Raw genomic sequence first — 17,192 nt, 5'->3', positions numbered from 1 at the left:
CATTTCATCCAAAAACTAAATTGCTGAAGTGCTATGCTGCTGAAAAAGCCTGGGGGTTTACATTACAAAGTCTTCCCTGAGACCAGCTCGCCCTAGTTGTGAACATAGTTGCCTTTTCATGGTTTAAATCGTTTATAAAAGTATATTTAAACCAAACTAGTCGGGCTATATAACTTGATAAATAAGTATAACATGCTACATGGAATTATGGATACCTGTGAATAGTAGATGTTTTTTTGGACAGTCTTTGTTGCCAGGTTGAGTTCCTATTTTTTCATAACTTTTCCATATATATATATATATATATATATATATATATATATATATATATATATATATATATATATATATATATTATGTATTAGATTGTTAGAACTGTAGATAGCAATGATTGATTACTGTTCAACGCAGTGGAATGAATCGGTGTGGAAAGTTAATACAATCTAAAAGGCTTAATCTAAATATAACTAAATCCACTCAACATTTCACGTTTAGTAGATCTACATTATAACCTAACTAGATCTGTGCACTCGGTGCGTCCTGGCCAGCGTCCTTCATCCTGAAAATCAAGACAAGGTATGTGAATGCTTGAGTAATGATTACTGCTTTATAAATCCATCCGTAATTACACGTCCAGACATTTACTCTTGCCATCCCAAACCTCATCCTGTTTAAAGAAAAGTACTGCAATTTAGAAATGATGCGGTTTGGGACGGAGACTGAGTGATGCATCTCCATATGCTTGTTTTACTTATAGGACACGTCCTAAGCATAGATAAGCATATATTGATGCTGCAGTCCTTTCTGCAATCCGTTAATTGCCATAGGTGATCTAAGTAGTCTAAGTTTTGGTATACAGTATAGCATGCGGTAGTGTTGTATGGGCTTTGGAAGGAGCATTGAAGGTCTCACACACAGGTGTGCGGTCACGGTGGTCTCTATGTCGTTACAGTGTGCGTTCGGATGGTACGAGCGTAGTCATTCCCCTTCGCTTTTAGCTCGCTGTGCTAGAGGGGGAGTCGGGTCAGCCTTGTCTAGCAAATGAGAAAACGTCAACCACGCTATATGAGCGTGAAGCACCAGAGTGCGCGTGTGTGTGTGTGAGAGAGAGAGAGATACACCTTTTAGCCATATTCCTTTTTCAATCAGCGTATTGATGAATCTTTCCTTTTTTTAGTAAAGCCACCAGCACTTTGTTCATTCGGGATGCAGAGTAGATGTTCTCGCACCCTACCTGCTTTCCGACCACTAGCAGCACCTCCTCCACCTGTTCTCCGTTCTCCAGCACACACTTTTACCGGTCACTGATACTCACTTATAACTTAAACATTCAATAATTGAATGAAAGAAAGCAAAAAAGACAAACTTGCAGAAAACTTTGCCATGACGCCAAACTGCTCACGCGCTCTATGCACCACGCTCGCTCCTCCACCGCACATGCGCAGAGAGAGAGAGAGAGAGAGAGAGAGAGAAAGAGAGAGAGCGCTCAAGATAACTTTTCTGCATTTTCAACTCTATACTTAAAAACCAAAGCACGCAATGATACATTGCAACAATCACACGGATGTGATGATCAGCGCATGAAAGAGAAATAAATAAGTGCTGTAACTTACGCTTGACTTTGTTGGGGCTTGGGTGCTTTCGCCGAGACATGAGGATGAGGATGATGATGGAGATGGTGGTGTGATTAGGGAGTGTGGGACTGAGTGAAGGAGTGATGATGGGTTAAGGAAAGAAAGGAGAAAGAGAGAGAAGGAGATATAGAGAGGAGGGAAAGAAGCAAAGCTTCTTCTGAGGAGAGGCAGAGCTTAGCCTGCCTTTTATCGAGCTATCAGGGCAGACCAGCGTTTCCAACTTAGCGACTTTTCAGACCCCTGTAGTGCCTTTTTTTTTTTGGCAAAAAAAAAAAAAAAAAAAAAAAAATGCCTAGTGACAAATCTAGCGACTTTTTGGACAAACCTTAACAACTTTCCAAATGTCGCCAGTACTGTCCTGCAAGCGCAAGGTCTTGCTTTCCCACTGCATTCACCCCTCACTCTACATCTGCTCTGTTCAATGAGTGGCTGAGAGCTGGAGATTTAACAATGTCATGGCCAACATGACGCGCACTTCGTCCCAGTTTACATAATTCGTATGCGAATGTTTTTAGAATGCAAGATGAATTAACATGTTTTACATGTAAAATAGTGTGATGAATGCTGGGGGGGTTGTCTTTTTTTTTGTTTGGCATTGGCCCCGCCTATCTGAACCTTTCTACAGCATGTTTTCTTCCCATTGACTGAAGGCAGGAATGATCAAACTCACCTGGAGTGTGGGATAATTAAGGGACAAGAAGTAAGAGGAGATTGTCTTGGCTGGGAAATGTGACTGGCTTTTTGCGCTCAGGGGAAGATTGGGATGCTTTGTGTTTCTGGAGACCATTAGGCTTTGTGTGGCAACAAAGATAGCTAGATAGATTGTATTTGTATAGTTAGATAATGGTGGCGGGTATTTAGCAGTGCTACATGTTCCAGAAGCATTTGCAAAGGATTTGCTACAGCACTCCACTGTAGATCAGCTGTATGCTTCTCTATAGGGGGCTTGTACAGGGACCTCCAGCAGCCTCATGGGGAAGAGCCTGGCACTAGTAGGTCTGACCACCTCGACTCCTTCACGCCAGCCAGAGAGGTCCTTTTGAAAGCATTTTCAATGTCCGTCAGCTGTGCTGTAGAGTAGTTTTCTGTCTTCTTCCTCCTGCTGTTCAACTGCTGCAGAAATGGAGAGGTAGGGGAAGCATTGTCAGTCTCCTCCAGAGCCTCCCTAAACTCTGGAAGCAGTGCTAGGATCACTTCTCTCAGCATCCCCTGTAGCAGACGACGGGACTGGATTCCTGTCTCCTCACTGAGTACGGTGGGAGACTTCCAAGCTTCGCCAGCCCTAAATCCTCCAAGGGTGGTTAGTCCAACTTTGTGAAGGTGCTGGCGAATGCTCCTCGATGTCAGGATTTGTGCTGAGATCAGTGGATTGTTAAATAAGGGCTCCCCATTTACACAGTAACATGGTTGGTTGCCTGTCCTGTTTACCTTTAAAAGAGAGTACCATGCTCTTGAACTGATTGATAAAACACAGTTGTCCTTGACACATCCACCTCACTTGGGTTCAGGATAAACAAATGTCTGTCATATCCCATGTTCTCTACTCGATGCAAGAGTAGACAGGCTGTAGTAGTCCATGTCAGTCCAGTCTAGCTCAATATGCTGTATAATAGTTGCTTTTAATCTTTTTGAAAATAAAATTACTACTCCGGCACTAAAATTAGTTCCATGACTAAGAAAGAATTGATCTACCCATCACATCCCCAATTCTGTCTTGTTTTCTTTGTCACTGTGTTTCTTGTAGAAAAACCATGTCAATGTTTTTATATTTAATAAATTCTCTGACTACAGCTTGTTTATTCCTGTCCCTGCCCCATTAATACTAAGAGTTCCTACTCTCAGCTTCTCCATAAAAAGGAATAAGAGGAGGAAAAGACAGCAAGTGAGGACAGTTGTACAGAAACCATAGGGATGCATGTGATTTGACTTAGCCATTATTTATTGAGCTTTTAAAATAGTTTTCTTCTTTTCTTTCTGTAGCTTTGTTGCCATTTTTTGCAAGCAGTATCTCTTTTGTTGACTCAATTCCTTAAAGGTGGCATCTTTTTGTACCTTTTGATACTGATTAGTAAAAATTTATCTGTATCTGGAAAAAAGTCTGCTACGTCTTCAACCTTTCCAAAAGTCTCCTCTAAGAAATTATTCATCTCATCTAGTGAGTACATTTAAAGGACCAGCAATGCTTGTGTTACTCCCTGCCTAGACAACACCATGCTCCTTATCGACATCTGTAACATTTTCATCATCCTCCATAACCACATCACCAATTCCCATAACAGTTCCACTGACCACACCAGTGTTCTCTATGACACTTTCAGTATCCTCCCTAATCATTTCACTGCCCTCCTCATTTTATGCACTTAAACCATCATTCTCTAATACCACACTACTATTCTCAATTAATGTAGCACCTACTCCATTTCCCTCTACCACGTCACCACTCGGTGTACCCACTTCACCACATTCAACTACGCTGTCCTCCAGCTGCCTCAGCAGAATTTGCTTCACACATAGGTTCAGGTTCATTATTTTCTCCTGACTGTTCATTCTCAGTACTACTCTCAGCAGGAGCAGCAGATTGAGCAGTAGCCATGCCCCCTGCACTGACCCCGGTCTGCTGGTGTTCTCCTTCTATGCTGCCGGCTTCACCTTCACACTGCTCGGCCCTGCTTCCTCATTAGCCTGTGCTTTGTGTGGGCAGCTAAGCCTTTTGTGCCTGATGTCTCCACATTCAAAGCATTTCATGTTCCTGGTGCTTGCATACAGCATTTACCTCCATGTCTAATTCTGAAGGAGATCTCTAATGAGGGCTTCTTCAGAAACATCACCACGTGCTACCTGAAAGACATGGCTCCGTGTGTTTACAATTTAGTGGCACCATTTTACTGCCGTTTGCTAACTTTCCAAACCGAGAAAGTTCGTGCTCTATATCCTCGTTAGCTATAAATGGTGGGACATTTGATATAGTAACACTGCTAATTATGGAAGCCAGCGGTGAAAACAAAAAAAATTCTCCACTTAGTGAGATTCCATACTCAATTAGTTGGTCTACCATTGCTTTTTCTTTTACAAACACCACGACGGCCTGGTTCATCCGTGAAGCCAACATTATATTTGTGAATCCCGCCAACTCACCTACAGCCACTAGCACCTGCTCCACCATAACCTTGGGGCTCACCGCACAGCGTGTCCCTGGGCCTCGCCGCCATCTCACCCCCACGGGCCTTCCTCTCCCAACGGAGAGAGTTTGTTTTTCTCCCCCACTTTTTTTATTTTATATATTGTGGCGACGGGCCGGTGGCTGGCGCACAGGAAACAAAGATCGCTCCTCCCGCGACTGCCGCGGTGGCGCTGAAGAGACAGTGCCGCTTGAGCGCCACCAAAGTTTTGGACGGCCAGAGAGTACGTGGCGGCGGGGCCGCAGACACACCCACGGCTCGTGAATGGTGCACCGCACGGAAAGAATTCCACCATCCAGCAGGCGAAGGGAGGATATAAAAGGGCGGTATTCCACTCACAACAGAAGAGGAGGATCTCTGAACGTGTGCGCAAGTAGCTGGCGTGTGTTGGGCGATATTTTGCGACACGTGCATGTCCGCTAACCGCTGCTGTGTGTTTTTTTTCTGTTTGTTCCAGATGAACTCGACGCGAGTGAAAGCTCCGCCCCCCCGGAGCCTAAAACGGCCTCCTGTGTGTCTGTGCTCGTCCCACCGCTGGCTAAATTCCCTACAATATATACAGTATCTCACAAAAGTGAGTATACCCCTTACATTTTTGTAAATATTTGATTACATCTTTTCATGTGACAACACTGAAGAAATGACACTTTACACTGTAGCAAAGTAGTGAATGTACAGCTTGTATAACAGTGTAAATTTGCTGTCCCCTCAAAATAACTCAACACACAGCCATTCATGTCTAAACCACTGGCAACAAAAGTGAGTACACACCCCTAAGTAAAAATGTCCAAATTGGGCCCAAAGTGTCAATATTTTGTGTGGCCACCATTATTTTCCAGCACTGCCTTAACTCACTTGGGCATGGAGTTCACCAGAGCTTCACAGGTTCCCACTGGAGCCCTCTTCCACTCCTCCATGACGACATCACGGAGCTGGTGGATGTTCGAGACCCTGTGCTCCTCCACCTTCCGTTTGAGGATGCCCCACAGATGCTCAATAGGGTTTAGGTCTGGAGACATGCTTGGCTAGTCCATCACCTTCACCCTCAGCTTCTTTAGCCAGGCAGTAGTTGTCTTGGAGGTGTGTATAGGGTCATTATCATGCTGGAATACATGCTGGGATCATGCTCTGCTTCAGTATGTCACAGTACATGTTGGCATTCATGGTTCTCTCACTGAACTGTAGCTCCCCAGTGCCGGCAGCACTCATGCAGCCCCAGACCATGACACTCCCACCAACATGCTTGTAGGCAAGACACACTTGTCTTTGTACTCCTCACCTGGTTGCCGCCACACACGCTTGACACCATCTGAACCAAATAAGTTTATTTTGTTCTCATCAGACCACAGGACATGGTTCCAGTAATCCATGTCGTTAGTCTGCTTGTCTTCAGCAAACTGTTTGCGGGCTTTCTTGTGCATCATCATTAGAAGAGGCTTCCTTCTGGGACGACAGCCATGCAGACCAATTTGATGCAGTGTGCAGCGTATGGTCTGAGCATTGACAGGCTGACCCCCCCACCCCTTCAACCTCTGCAGCAATGCTGGCAGCACTCATACGTCTATTTCCCAAAGACAACCTCTGGATATGAAACTGAGCACGTGCACTCAACTTCTTTGGTCGACCATGGCGAGGCCTGTTCTGAGTGGAACCTGTCCTGTTAAACCGCTGTATGGTCTTGGCCACCGTGCTGCAGCTCAGTGTCAGGGTCTTGGCAATCTTCTTATAGCCTAGGCCATCTTTATGTAGAGCAACAGTTCTTTTTTCAGATCCTCAGAGAGTTCTTTGCCACGAGGTGCCATGTTGAACTTCCAGTGACCAGTATGAGGGAGTGTGAGAGCGATGACACCAAATTTAACACACCTGCTCCCCATTCACACCTGAGACCTTGTAACACTAACAAGTCACATGACACCGGGGATGGAAAATGGCTAATTGGGCCCAATTTGGACATTTTCACTTGGGGTGTTCTCACTTTTGTTGCCAGCGATTTAGACATTAATGGCTGTGTTGAGTTATTTTGAGGGGACAGCAAATTTACACTGTTATACAAGCTGTACACTCACGACTTTATATTGTAGCAAAGTATCATTCCTTTAGTGTTGTCGCATGAAAAGATATAATCAAATATTTACAAAAATGTGAGGGGTGTACTCACTTTTGTGTGATACTGTGTGTGTGTATGTATGTGTGTGTGTGTGTGTGTGTGTGTATATGTGTATATATATATATATATATATATATATATATATATATATATATATATATATATATAATATAATATAATATAATATAATACGCAAAAGTGACCCCGAATAGGTAAGAAAACCAAAGACAAAAAGTTTGTGACGGTCGCTCTCACACGCTCCCCACGCTACTCTCACCCAGCAACTTCCAGCATGCAACACAGAGAGAGATGACTTTTTTTTTTTTTTTAACTTTACAATAATTTATTTAACAAAGTCACATTATGCACATTAAAGTCAAGGTGACTCAATATATAAATAAATAAATATTATTTAAAGGAGCATTAAAAAAACATATAGGTCAATGCAACAACGAACAGTTATGAACATTATCAGTCTAATGCTGGGGCAAAACAAAGTTCTCCCTCCACTGCAGAACACAGAGCCTCCTCACAACACCACACTGCCTTGAACATCCCCCATACTCCTGTCTGGAGAGAACTCCTATGGCATTGCAGTCTGTGTTTTGTGCTACTTTTGTTTTTCCTGCTCAGGTAGATCGCCATTTGGCCTGGCCAAAGATAAAATTGATCAGCTGACACTTGAACCTGTTTCTTCTGACATACATAAAACCAAAGATAAAAATCTGAAAAGTAAAATCCACATAAAATGACCAAGTTGTTTTCAAAAAACACAATGACTGCAACCTGGAGCAATGTATAAAAGCATGGAAAAACAGTCTCTCTTTTTAAACCAAATGGACATTCCTGTGTGACTTCAGGGTTTAAAATGGAGATAAAAGAATTTGCAGACAATTCCATGTAAAATCTTCCATTGGCGGTCAGCAAATTTTTGGGTTAACGGTGGTTTGTATATTGCCCTCCACTCTGGTTTAATATCATTAAAATCCAGTACACTTCACCATGGGGTGTCCACTATCCCATTCAGTTTTTTATTATTTAAAACATTCACACAGGCTTTGTACAGAAGCTTACCGGACACTGTCTCAATGTTCATGTCACCTCTGAACTGCAGGAGGGGGCCTGAACACCCATCTAGGTCTGGAGCAATGCCCAGCTGGGGAAAAGGTTCTTCCTCTGTAAGACCAGTCTTGCTTGTTTTGTGGTCCATCAGCTGAGCACGCTCCTCTGATTTTAGGGTGGACCTCCAGTGATGTAGGAGCTTATTTACAACATATAGGGACCATAGTCCCAGGCGCGCTGCTAAGTCCTCTGCCTGTGACGGGTCCGTACCTGTGATGTTCACCAGCTGCCAGAGTGCAACAATCCCTGAGGAGACCAGAACCCTGGATAGTGAAGCAGTGGTCACACCAGAGATGTCCAATCACCCAGCATGAACCAGGGGTTCCTCAAGCAGCCAGTGTGATGTTCTGCACCCCTTGCTTTGTTTTTTAAAAAGGTTCCATATTTTAAAAAGCCCATGATAAAAAAAAATTTAAACAAACTGGTAATTCGGCAACGTCTAGTGTTCTTGTGTCCGTTAAAAACAAAGTTCTGTCCAACCCCAGTGCTCCTACCGTGTGCAACAGCCTGCAAACTGCAACAGCTGCTGCTCTCCATACCAAACTCCTGGGTCCAGTGAGGAGTCTCTGGATGAACTGGAGTCGAAAGGTTGCAGTTCTGCTGGCTACGTGGACCAGCCCCTGCCTTCCCTCCTCCTTGGGTAGATGAAGGACACTTTGAGGAATCCAGTGTATTCTGACACATAATCATCACTGTCTGATTCTATTTCATCTACTTTAATGTCTTTTTTGGGCTGTTTGCTCCCTTGTCTCTTATCTCGTTTTTTCCTCTTACTTGGCACTTTAAACATGGGTTCGTCCTCCATCTCCGCATCTCCCCCATCCCCCTGCCTCGGCGTAGTGACTGGTGCTTCTGAGTGACTGCTCTGCACCCATGTACCTGCCTCTGCCAGCTTGGGTATCTCCAGCACTGCGTCAGAATCCACTGCATCTTTATTTGCCACGCAAGGTTTCTCCTGGTCCAGTTCGACCAAGCAAGGCCTCTCCGAAGCCAGTTCAACCAAGCAATGCTTCTCCGGAGCCAGTTCAGACAAGCAGGGCTTCTCTGGTGTTGGTGTAGCCCTCGTGGGCTCCTTGGCAGCAGGCTGGGCTTGAAGTTCTCTCACTGGGCTCTGATGTCGCAGCATCTCCGGGGCTTTCAGCAGTGGGCTGAGCAACAGCTGTAGGGGGAACGGCTCCAGTGGGCCCAGCTACGTCCTGCCCTGGTTGCTCAGAAACACCAGGGTCACTCTGTCTCTCAGGACTGACCCGGACAAGATGCCCTGTTTTACCACACTTAAGACGTTATATATCTGCATCCGAAGATACAAATATGCTGTAATCGTAGCCATCAACACTGAATTTAAACACTAGGTTTAGTTCTTCTGCTCCATCCTTAAGAATCATGAAAACCATTCTCCTAAAAGACAGCAGGTGTTTAACCAGTGGGGACTTACAGCCAAGGGGGATTTTCTTTATGGGGAGACCAGTCACCTGTACCTAGACAGTTCCTTGGAGATTATCTCATCAGAGATAAAAGGAGGGACATTAGACAGCACAATATTTTTAGATGGGGATCTTTTTAGAGAGAGACAGAGAGAGAGAGAGAGACAGACAGGCAGAGAGAGATAAGCAGACAGAGAGAGATGGGGAGAGAGAGAGAGAGACTTTTAAATTTTCCTTTTATTAATCATTTAGATTCCTCCAAAACTAGTGAAACATAGTGGATAGATAAAGTGTGTATGAAACAAAGCAGAGGTAATAAAATAACTTGCATTTACTTCCCCCTCTTTTTTTCTTCTTTTTAAAATATTAAAACTTCTGCATCTACAGAGCATAAAACGTCACCCAATGCCCGTACTTCACAAAATTCTTGCAACCTTCGAGTCATTTCAAGAAAAGCATTTTCAACTTTAAGTCTAGTTTTGACTAATGCTGTTAGATTTTTTTTTCTGCCTCCTGAGTGCCTCCCCCGTACATTTAGTTTTTCCTAGCGAGCCAGACAGCAGGCTTGGCCTGACCTATTATGAAGTTTAGTAAAACCATGTATTTTTTGCTTTGGGACCTATTTTGGCCCACATACATAAAGGTGTTCTGCCCCATGTGATTCCCAATCATCAGCACCAAGCTCTAAGTAGTGAGAACAACCTGTGTAGTCTTCCACAATGCAAAAACAAGTGGTCTACAGTTTCAGTTCCTCCTTACCACAGAAGATGCATTCCCTGCCCCTAGTTGGGTCGATGTGTGCCACATGTATGTTCGTGGCCATGGCCCCGGCCCTGGCCCCATGCACTATCTGCCATTAAAGATCAGCTGTGCGCTTCTCTATCGGCGGTTTGTACAGGGACCTCCAGCATTCTCGTGAGGAAGAGTCCGGTGCCAACAGTTCTGACCAGTATGGCTCCTTCAGTCCAGCCAGAGAGCCTCTGTGACCTGAGTTCCTTAATTTTAGTGAGTCCTGCTCTCTGTACGCATTGTCAGATGTATGAGGATGATAGCATTTTTGACTGTATCAATGGGTTATGGAACAACAGCTCTTCTTCGGTACTTGGAAAAGGTTGTGTGCTGGTCCTGCTTATGTTCAGCACTGAAGACCAGGCTCTCAGTACTGACTGGTAGAACGTTGTTGTTGCTGATAAGTCCATTTCCCTCAAATTCAACAGAAACAGATGTTTGTCGTAAGTCAGATCTTCATTGCACTGAATTAAGGCACAGGCTGTGCCGGCCCATGCCATCCCTTCCCCATAGAGTAGCCTCTGTGCCGTCTGCAGGCGGAAAGTTCTGATCCGACATAAGTCATTCAAGCCCTGCCCCCCCTCCTGCAGCAGCAAGTAGAGAAAAGGGGCATGAGTCCAGTGCTGTCCAGCCCAGAAGAAGTTCACAATCCTCTTCTGGACTTATTTTGATCAATGTCTCTAGACGCTCGAGAACAGTCAAATGATGTGACAGCATGCAGGCAATCAGGTTCTTGACAACCAGTACTCTCCCCCTATAGGACAACTGGGGCTGGACCCAGGTCCATTGAGACATCATGGCACACACCTTCTCCACTACACTCTCCCAGTTCCTGTTTTGAAAATCTGTTGTTCCTAAAAATAAATAAATAAATAAACTAAAAAAAAAAAAAAACACCTCCCAGATATTTCAGCCCAACTTTCCCCACTGGAGATTGCCTGGTAGAGTGGGATAGCCTTGTTCCTGCCACTGTCCTATTAAAAATCTCACACATTTACCCCACTTGATGCATGCTGAAGAAGCTCCTGTATAAACAGCTAGGCTGTGAGTCAGTGTTTGAATGTCACTCTGGTTTTTGATAAAAACTTTAATGTCATCTGCTTATGCTGACAACACCAGCTTTTCCTGCACTCCTCTCACTGACAGTCCCTGTAATTCTGCTCTGAGCCGACATGGTAGTGGTTCTATCGCCAGACTATAAAGTTGTCCAGATAACGGGCACCCCTGTCTCATTCCTCTTCCCATTCTGACTGGACAGCTAAGACCACCTCCAACCTTGAGTGTAAAACAGGGCTCAGAATATAACAGTTTCAGCCACAATAAAAAGTTTCTTCCCACACCGAAGGCTTCATGTGCCTGAAATAATCGTGATCAACCCTGTCAAAAGCTTTTTCTTGATCTAGTGATGGACCTAATTCACATGAATTCAGTTTGCATAATTCAATTACATCTCTGACAAGAAAGATATTGTCCCTTATCATGCGGTCTGGTATACAGTGTGACTGGCTTTTGTGCACTATTGTGTGCATGCACTGTTTTAGTCTATTTGCAAGGCATTTGACCAGATTTTATAGTCACCACATAGAAGTGCCACAGGTCTCCAGTTCTTCAAGCATCCCAAGTCTCCTTTTTTTGGAAGTAATGACAATGCCGCTCTTGTGCAACTCACTAGTAGCCTTCCAATGCTAAAAGAACACTTGAAACCCTCAAATAAATCCACTCCTAAGAGTCCCCAAAAATGTTTGTACAATTCATTTGGTAGTCCAATTCCAGATGCACGTCCCTCTGTTAGCTGCTGAACAGCAGTGGTCACTTCCTGCGGATCAAGACCTGCATCCAGCAAAATGCTCTGTTCCAGAGTCAGTTTGGGCAGCTCCCTGAATATGATGGATGGATGGATTGCAGGTCTCAGCACTGTAGAGGTCCGTGTAAAATTCTGTGGCTTCTCTCCTCATTTCGGCTATCTGTTATTATGGTTCCGTCTACTCGTCTGAGGTACATCATCTGGTTCTGTAATTTTACCTTCCTGGATAAGTTGGAAAAAAAAAAAGGCACTAGGGGTGTCCATGTCCTTGATACTGTAGATGCAGGATCTTATTAGGGCTGTTTTGTCTTGTTCATGAAGAAGAGAAGTTAAAAACTTTCTCCTTCCTTCCAGTAAACTACTCTGTAAAAAAAAAAGTAAACTTTACCCAAAGTTTACTCCAGTAAACCCAAAGTTTACTCCAGTAAACTTTGGGTCTTTCCTACAAATCATTTTACTTTCTATTAAAGTCCTATCTGCCTCGAGTTCTTGAATTTTACCTTTTATTGCCTCTGCTGTGTGTGCTGTGTGTTTCTGACAAAAAACTTTAATTTGTGTTTTCCCCACCTCTCTCCAGGAAACCAAACTGTTAAAATCCTTTTGTTTTTCTCTACTCATCCCAAAAAACATTGAGTTTTCCACAGAATCCCTCATCCTGAAGCAGTTTTGTGTTAAAGTGCCATTATGGTCTATGCCTTTTTATGAAACATCATTAGGTCTATTGTAATTAAATGGTGATCCCAAAACCTGGTAGGGCTCCTGACTGCTTTATAGAATCTATTTCCATTTGTTTTGGTAACGTAAAACCTGTTCAGTCTTGCTGCAGTGATCATTGTGTCCGTAACTTTGAACCATGTGTATTGTTTAATTCCCTGGTTTCTCTCCCTCCACACATCAAGCAAGCCACACTGACTGAAAAGCCCCTCAAGTGCCTTATCAAATTGTTGGTGTGGTTCCTCCCTGTTCCTGTCTAGGGTAAAATCTATGGTGCAGTTCCAATCCCCTCCCAATATCACTAAAGGTTTACTACCACTTTGTTGTAGTGCATTTTTTGTTGATATAGCTGTACCCTCTCACTACCATTGTTGGGGATATAAACGTTTATGAAAACGAACTCTGTTCCCTTTTTCTTCCTGCACCATTAAGACCCTACCCCGCTCTATCTCTGTTATTTGTTGGTTGCCCTTAGTATTTTGTTAAAAAAGTATTGCTACTCCAGCACTGACATTGGTTCCATAGTTCTGGAAAATTTTCCCTTCCCACTACATTGGCCCCCCCATTCTGCTCCTTGTGTGCCTGTGCCATGGATTGTCCTTTCCACTTCTGTGCCTCTCCCACCCATCTTTTAGTTCCTCACTTTCTTTTATACCTTCTCATTCATCAGCTACCTGTTCCTCCCTTGTCTGTTCACTACTGTTTGGTGCAATTGCCCCTGCAGTGGTTTGGTCAGCATCCTGCCTTCCATCAGTCTCTGACTGCTCCACATTGCGGCTCAATTTAGCCTGCCTCTCCACCCCGACACCGCTAGGCCTGGCTTCCTCTCAGTGAGCAGACAAACTTTTTGTGCCCAATGTCCCAGCATTCGAAGCACCTCATACTCCCAGTGTTGGTATACAGCATATAAGATTTTCCCTCATGCCATACTCTGAATGAAATGTCTAGTGTGGTTTCATTAAAAAACATGAGCACTGTGTGCCTGAAAGAGATGACGTGCTTCAGCGCAGTGTTTTTACAGTTTAGCGGAACCATTCTCATACTGCTCACTATTTTACCAAAGAGAGACAACTCCTGCTCGATATCCTCATTAAGAATGAATGGAGGAATGTTTGACACTGTAGCATTTATTGTTGTTTCACCCAGCAGCATGACGGAACAAAGCTCTCCACTTACCTTTATTCCATCTTCAATCAGATGGTGCATGAGCTCCCTCTCTACAAACACCACCACAGCTTTATTCATTCGAGATACCGACACAATGTTTTCACATCCAATACACTCTCCTACTGCCAATAGCACCTGCTCCACCATGATCTCGGAACTCACCTCACACCTCACCCTGTGACTGAGTGAGAGAGGCTTGGCTCCACCGCTCAGGTGAGCTGCCATCCCTACACTCCACCACGAGATCAACAGCTCCCCGCAGCAAGAAATAAAACTATTATCACAGCTTGCTTACTGTTAATATCAAGCGTTCACCTAGTGATAGTGTTCTAAAGTTCCAACATGCAAAGAAAAAAATATTAAGATTGGAAAAATATTAAGATAGTCACTTGCGTATTAGACAGAGACCTGACTGGACACCAAAAAGCAGCAACGTGGCTCAAAGAGTGAGGGGGAGGAGCTAAAGCAAAGCAACCGAACTCACTCAGCCTTCCTTAACACATGCAGAATAAAGGACCCTAAGAACAACAAACAGGTGTTACAACCTCAATTTGGAAAGCATATGAGATCATTTAGCTCTTATAATAGAACTGAACAATTTACCTACCGTGATCTGATGACATAATCTCGCGACAGCACATAAGAAAATCATATGATCGCTTCTTTAATAGTTGTGACAGCAACAGCTGGCGCTCCGACTGGGGATACATTAAACTGCCATGCTACACAGATCGAAGCCCTGACGGCACACCATACTGAGTGAGCGGCACAGTCTCGGTAGCCCAACGTCACACTAAACAAGTAAATTGCATGATATGACTGGACAACATTTAGCATCAAACAGCTAAGCAACATGCCTCCATAGCCCGTAGCAACAAAAGGAAGGGGCGGGTTTTCGACCATGATGCACTCCGTGAGGCATAAACAGCTTATACACTGTGGTAGGGTGATAGCTCATTGGCCACATATTTAATAATGGTGACATTTTAATCACGGCACACACCTCACTACATTCTACCCCCTATTTTTGTATCGTCACCCTGACGATGGGTTACAAACCACTGGCATCAGTCCCAAGGCCTAAACAACCCAGAATTTATAACTAGATAAAGACCCTGGAATGAAAGATCCCTTACATTCTCCACTGCTCATGGAAGATGGTGGAAATTAGAATGTTGTCTCATCTCGTTCTTCGCATAGCTCCAACACCATCCCTAGACCGGCCTCGGGGGACAAAAAGAGATGTACCCGTGGGACCCAGATCAACTCATTGTATACCTCGGGCAGAGATACTACATCAGAGGGCCCTACTACTTCTGAAGGAGGTGGCACTGCTGCTTCTGGAACCACAATTCGACCTGACCTGACCTGAGACTCGTCTGGAATGGCCACCTAAAGGTCCAGTTCTTCCAGGTCCCCTGATGAAGACTTATGTCTAACTGGGGGGCTTTCAGGAGGAACAACAATTGGGGAACCTTGATGAATTCAAGTCTTCATCAGAGTACGATGACATGCTTAATCCTACCCAGATCATCTACAGGTGCAACGGCATACACAGACCCTCCATCTTTTGGTGCCCGCACAACCTGATACACCACTGGGCTCCACAGGTCCTGGATTTTATGATAACCCCTCACGTTATGATCCTGGAGGTAAACCAGTTGACCCTCCCTCAGTGGTGGATCACGAACGTGTTGGTCATGTTGCTTCTTACGATGTTCAGCAGCAACCTTCAAGCATTCCTGTGCCCCCTCAAATGCCACATGCATCCTTGCTTGATGCTCTACAATACACTCATGAACACCCCCCCCCCCCCGCCAGGTTCCTGAACCCTACCCAACAGGAAGTCAACAGGGAGTCTAGGTTCCTGACCAAACATCAGGAGATATGGAGACTCACCTGTGGACTGGTGAGGAGTGATGTTATAGCAGAACAAGATCTGCGGGAGGCAAGATGCCCAATCCTGCTTCCTGGAAGCTTGCAGAGTGCACAGAAGGTTATGAAGGGTTAGGTTGAACCGTTCACATTGGCCGTTACCAGCCGGATGATAGGGCATTGTACGAGATTTTTCCATCCCATAAAACCTACGGAGTTGTTTCATAAGGGCAGACTAAAAATTCTGGCCCTGGTCAGAGTGGATACGACCTGGGACCCAGAACCTAAAAAACCACAACGCTTGTACTACATCTCATCCCACTGATCTCTAGTCAGGACATCCAGCATATATTTACTGAACATGTCTGTTAACATTAAAACATTCTCATGCCCAGAACGAGAAGGCTCAAGCATCGTAAAAATCAAAAGCTAAGATCTCATTGGGCTTAGAAGCTTAGACATGACCCATAAAGCCTGGGGCAAGTGATTGTGTGTCTTTAGCCAGTTGACATTGCTCGTATTCCCGACACCACTGTGCCACTTCTGCAGACATCCCTGGCCAATAACACCGCTGACATATTAGTTCAGTAGTACGCTCAACACCCTGATGTCCATAGTGTTGATGCAACTGGGTCAGTACGTCACATTTTAAAGCCACATTCAAAATCAACTGTAGCACCTCCTCACCCCCATCAGAGCATGACATGCAGCAATAAAGGACTCCATCCTTTTTTAAGAGACAATCCCATTGTCGAAGCAAAGTCAACACAGACTTGGGGAAATGCCCAAACCCTCTGAATATCAGGATCCACCTCCTGTAGCAAACTCAGGTCCTCACAGGAAAAGCTGGGCAATTCTGTAATCACTGCATGATCAACCTGTACTACTGGTTCTGCCTACACTGCCTGCCTCACCACTGCTGGTGAGTCCCAGTTTCTTACAGTCCCTGGTAAGAAACTCTCCCGTGTCACTTGACAAAACTGATTCTGTCTAGAGAGAGCATCAGCGTTCCAGTTGCTCCTCCCAGAATGATACCGAACCTCAAAGTCAAATGAGGCCATCTGAGCAGCCCAACGTTGCTCAGTAGCTCCCAGTTTAGCAGATGCCAGGTGGCTAAGAGGATTATTATCTGTATAGACAATGCACTTCTGGCCCAGCAGGTACTCCCTCAACTTCTCGGTCATTACCCTCTTGAGCTCCACAAACTCCAGTTTCATGGTACTATAGTTGGTCATATTGCGCTCAGTGGGCAAAGACTGCGGCTGGCATACGCAATAGGGCACACCTTACCTCCTTGCTTGTGTGAGAGGACTGTGCCAAGCCCACTATGGCCAGCATCCACCTCTAGGATAAAGGGCTGGGAGAAGTCAGCATATG

Source organism: Ictalurus furcatus, chromosome 1 (assembly GCF_023375685.1).
Source record: "Ictalurus furcatus strain D&B chromosome 1, Billie_1.0, whole genome shotgun sequence".
Taxonomy (NCBI): Eukaryota; Metazoa; Chordata; class Actinopteri; order Siluriformes; family Ictaluridae; genus Ictalurus; species Ictalurus furcatus.
The sequence above is the reverse complement of the archived record's forward strand: the minus strand, read 5'-3'. Positions refer to the sequence as shown.